The following is a 6,000-nucleotide window of genomic DNA, read 5'->3' as shown; positions in this document are numbered from 1 at the left end:
GCTAGTTTGGTGCAGTGGAATGAGTTGGAATGGAATGAAAATAAAGATAGGAATGGAATGGAATGGTCGTTCCTGTTGTTAGAAGGTTGGAATGATTTTGATGGAATGACCATTCTTTAATAATCGTGGAAGATGATGATTTTAATTTTAAAATTGATATCAAACACAAGAATGGAAAAAAAAATCATTCCATTCCACTTTCTTTTATTTCATTCCACCACACCAAACTAGTCATTATTGTCTTCGAGCAACAATTTGAGTGGGCTGGGCCATTTCTTATGGTCGGCTCTTTGTTATTGGGCTTTGCCCTTTGTAATGGTTCTGGGATTCACCCTTCGTACATTTTACTTATAAATACAGCTTACCTTCCAAAAAAGGAAAAAAAAAAAAAAAATAGGTACATAATTAATTAATAAGAAGATCTGGAATACAAGCACTAAAAGGTATCAAAATGAGATCAATAATGATGATTAGATTTAACAACTCATGAGTTTTAATAATCCCCCAATAAAACTGCCGAGTGACAGACCTGGTATATATCTATCCCTTCATGCACGTCAGTATTGGTCCAGCAATCCACCACCGGTCAACCCTTAGTGGTTGACCCCTTGACCTGGTGCTTGACCTGTATGACGTTTATGGACGTCAAAGTCCACTGATCTGACTCCACTAGATATGTGTGGAAACTATTAGTAATTACTTCTCTGATTAATGTTCCATTTCTATCTGAATATTCATGAAAAGAGATCTACCTGCATGAAAATGGTGTTTCATTGATCAACAATTGGGTTGAGATGAGTTTGATTGGTATGCATAAAGATACCACTACCCAACACCAATTGTCTACTGGGGTCTTCTCAATTATGATGTTAAAAGTGCAAACATGCATAATTTTTTGCTTTAGTTTGCATGTCTGGGTGTCTGCCTTTAATTAGTTAAGAGAGAGAAAGAGAGCCAGATAGAGAGACAGAGTGAGAGAGAGAAATGCCCCCTACAGATTCATACTTTTTGTGGTTGGTGAGTTGTGTGCGCGCGCGCGCGGGCGCGCGTATATATATAGTTAGGGTAAGATGAGAGAGATGGAGATGGCCACTACAGATTCATAATTTTTTTGGTAGGGACAGCTAGAGGGAGGGGTATATTTGTGAAATCCAATTCGAGTTTGAAAAGCTTGTGAAGAGTCTATGACTAGATTGGTATACAAATTAGACACGTCTTATTTCTCCACTAACACTCCACTTCTACCAAACGGTAAATACTTAGTTTTTTTTGTGCAAAAGAAAATAAAATTAAAGTTTTGGGATAAAAAATAAATAGATAAATAATTATTTCTCCACCCAAGAAAATAAAATTAAAGTTTGGGATAAAAATTAAATAGATAAATAATTATTTCTCCACCTAAGGTTGGAGTGACGTTGTCAAATTTTCTCATGGTTTTATTATTATTATTATTATTATTTATTTAAAAAAAAGGGACGATAATGATATTAAAAAAAATGTTTGGTTTATTTATTTATTTATTTTTTAATTGACCCTTTTAATATTTATAAATTAAACAAGTATATATGTATTTTTTTTTTGCTATTGTAAATTGAAATGTTAGGCCGGGCCAATAATCGATGGAAAAAAATAAAAGAAGGTGAGAACTATGCATTGTTATATAATCATTTTTATATAAAAAAAATTAAATAAATAAATCACTGTAAGTCTGTATTATGATTTTGTTTGACAATTTTAGTTGAAGATTGTAGTTATACACGTGTGGGCGCGCGCTTAGGAAAATGATTTTTAAATTGTATAGTCACACCTAATACCCTAACTAATGAATTGTTTATAATTTGAGATGCATTAAACTGTGTCTCTAAGACATCCACATAACAATTAATTAGGTCAAGTTATTCGACAAGGCTATTTACTTTGAATACTATTGCTCATTCTCTTAATATTATCAATGTTTATGTAATTATTGACCAACCAAAACTTTGGATAAAGAAATAAAAAATAATTTCAAAAAAATTAAATTTAAAAGAAGGCGTAACGTATAAAAAAGAATTCATGTGATTGGCATTCATATGAAATAAATATACGAAATAAAGATAATGGTGAATGTTTTTATAATTATTACTTTCAAATGATTTGTATTTATAAATCTGTTTATAATTTTATGGATCAAAGTTGGTTTTAGTTGTTGATTGATGCCACATGGGCAAAATTAAATTTAGATTTTTATGGCATATTTTATGTAGCTATTTTTGAGTCATTGATCGAAAGAGTAAAGCTCAAACTCTGCTTGGAGTCTACTAGAAGACTTAAAAATGGATGAATGCACAACTCATATAGACTCAATTTTTGACCATGGTTTGTTGTATTTGTCGATTCGCAACATATCAATAGGTTCGTAATTTTTTTTTAAAGATTCAATATTATTACATACCTTTATGAATCGGCTGGCTCAATGACTGTAAACCATACTTGTAACAAATATTTCTTCTTGGTTCCACAAATTTATAAGTTGCTAGCTAACAACCCTTGTCAAATTAGACTCACAAACTAAAGTTTCTAAACTGGCCATGAGCCGAAACTTCATTGAATAATTTTGACTGACTCAATCTATTTGTAACCCTAAATTAATGTAAAGAGGGAATAATCTTGTCATAAAAAATAAAATTGTTAAAAAACTAAATATTAAAACTTTAAAAAAAAATCTAAAAACAACCAAATAGATTGTATGCTTCCCTACCTCTCTATCTCTACACTTTTATTTTTATTTTATTTTTTTAATTCAAAATCATTGCAATTAAAAGTTAGCAAAGTTACACTTTCAAATTTGTAATGGAACACAACCAAAAAAAAAATGCCATAAAAGTAATGTTTCCCCAAAACATGACAATTCTTACTAATAAAATATTCACAAACCATTGTGAGATTCGGAAGTTGTTTGATTATTCATGGGGGACCAGACAGATCAACCTGCAACAACTTTCTATATCCATGTCATGATGATATTTCTTACTTAATTAGAGTTAATAATCGGTAAGTCGGTATTATTCTATGGTAAAACACCCATTGTACATCTGAATCTGCACATATACATTTGATATATATATATATAACAGAGTGTGACATAATATCAACTTTTATAGGCGTAACATATATATATATATATATATAAAACAGAGTGTGACATAATATCAACTTTTATAGGCGAAACATTTGTCATATGAAAAATGACCATTGACCTAAAAGTAGGGGTGGCAAAATGAGTCAGGAATCATCAACTCGTCCATATTTGCCCGTTTTTTAATGATTATGAGTAAACCATATTTAATTGAGGGTCAAGATGGGTTGGGTAATTTTTAACCACCTAATTTGAGAGTCAGCATGGGTTGAATATGGTTAATCATATTCAACTCATATTTCACCCATCACATAATAAACACACAACACACATCTATTCCATATTGCACCCAACTCATTTCTCTCTCTAAAATTCTCTTACCCACAATCCTCTCTCTCTAAATTTGTCTCTCATCTCTAAGTTACTCTCTCTAAAAATTTCTTCTAAAAAAATAAATAATTAAAAAACTAATAAATTTAAAATAAAAAAATTTAAAACCTTCCGAAAAAATAATTTAAAAATAAAAATAATTAATTTTTTAAAAAAATTATAAAAAATTTAAAAATTAAAAAATAATATAAATAAAAAATAAATTTAAAAATAAATTAAATAATTTTTTTAATTTACTTGGCTCCTGAGCGTGACCGTGATCCCAATTAAGTAGGACTAATAATTTCAGACAGATTAAAAATTAGTCTTATAGTTCACAGTAATTAGGGCTCTGCATATATAATAATGACATTTGTTCATTACAGGAACATAAATATATATACATATACATATATATATATGTATGTATGTATGTATGTATGTACAGTAATAGTTTATGGAATAGGAAAACATAAAAGGAGTTTAGCCGTACAGGGCGGAGGGAGTGGTGACAGACGTCGATGTGTCTTTGTAACATTGATTGGGGCAACCGAGAGACAGAGAAAATGAACCAAAATTTCTAAAATATTCTTTTCATTTTAAATTTCTAAAAATATTCTTCACTTTCCTTTTTTCTTTTTTCTTTTTAATCCTCTTTTGATATTTTCACTTGATTTATTTATAATTTTCTTAACTAAATTATTAAATTTGGGCGTGTTTGGTAAAACTGGTACTATCATTTTTGTCAAAACTAAAACATGCTTGGTAATTTTAAATGTGAAAATAAAGCTAAAACAATTATTTGGATATAGAAGGCTCAAGAATTTTCCTTCTGACTTAACTTCTTTTTTTTTTTCTTTTTTTTTTTTAAATAAGGTTACGTCTAATAATTTAGTAATGATCATATTTTGTTTTTTCAGGAAATTTTTTTCACAAATTGCAAAATATGACTTTTAAATAATACCTTCCTTTCTTTCTCAGCTACTCTCTCTCCAGACACATCTTTCACTCCAACTCCCTATGCCTCACAAATTATAACCCAAGTGGGTTCAGTCAAATATATATATAACTCTATAACTCAATGGGAGATATATAATATTTGCACTTGAAAAAAAAACAACTCTCAACCACAGATTTATTTTGTTAGATCTGTTTGTATGAATTAAAAAAAATTTAAAAATTAAAAATAAATAAATAATTTTTAAAAAAATTAAAAATAAATAAAAATTTTAAAAATAAAAAATAATTAAAAATAATAATTAATGGATTCACGGGTCACAACGGGTTGACCTTGCCCATTTTCAACCCTTTCTAAACAGATTGAATATGGGTCTTGACCCATATTGACCCGCCAATTTTCAACCCAATCCAAATTCGATCCAACCCGCCCATTTGCCACCCCTACTTAGAAATATGCCCCTACCAAATATTGAGCCATACTTGTTAGCTGGAATTTTCGGATTTGTTAATATTTCTTTATGTTTGTTAATATATATTTCTTTACGGCTCACTATTTGGAATTGGAGTATCAATTTATTTGTATCGTGTTGATTTAAGAATATTATACTAAGTAGTTCAATTTTAACATAATGATTCATTTAATATTCAACACTAACTTGATCGGTTTATTTAACGACCTATTTACTAAAATAAAAAATTATATTATTTAAATTATTAATAATACTCAATCAAATAATAAATAATACAAAATTTTAAATTTTAATCCAACCAAATTACTAAATAGTCTCATCTATAAAAGATTAAATTATAAGACAAAAATTTAAATAGTTATTTTGAAATATAAATATAATTTTTTTTATGATACGTATAGTTAAACTGGTATAAACGAACTACACAAGTTGAATCACATCAACCCAAACATGACATTATGGATGGAGCTACATGCAAGTTAGAGGGGCAATTGCTCCCCTAACCCTAAATTTTTTTTAGTAGTATACCTTTATAATTTGTTAATTTTCAATAATATATCCATAAAATATTGCACGTAAGCTTAGAAAAGCTGGACAAAGCCGGTGCTTAGGCAGACGCCCCATTGGTGTTCGTGGTCTTGCGATGAATCCAGTGGATCATCCTCATGGAGGAGGGGAGGGGCGCATGAAAGGAGATAGACCTTTTCAGTCTCCACCTTGGGGGAGGCCAGCCCACCAAAGCAGGATTTCAGGCAGGGGCGGGACCTTTGCCCTCCTGAAATTACTAAAACAATTCATTATTACCCCCCAAAATACATATTTGCCCTCCTTACCTGACATCCTGGGCCCATCCCTGCTAGGGGTGGCAATTCGTGTTGGCATGTCATGTTCGTGTCGACACGATTACGATACAGACACGATTAAGGTTGACACAAACACAACACGATTAACTAAGACCCTTAACATGAACACGATACGATTATTATACGTATAACACGACACAACACGCATAACTTGTTTAATAAATGGGTCAAGATTTGACACGACACGAAAAAACACATTTAAGTCATTTTCGACATGAAT

The sequence above is a fragment of the Cornus florida genome, unplaced genomic scaffold (assembly GCF_030987335.1).
Source record: "Cornus florida cultivar Cherokee Brave unplaced genomic scaffold, ASM3098733v1 CherokeeBrave_3.0.0_Hap2_Chr11, whole genome shotgun sequence".
Classification (NCBI taxonomy): Eukaryota; Viridiplantae; Streptophyta; class Magnoliopsida; order Cornales; family Cornaceae; genus Cornus; species Cornus florida.
This window is presented reverse-complemented; position numbering follows the sequence as displayed.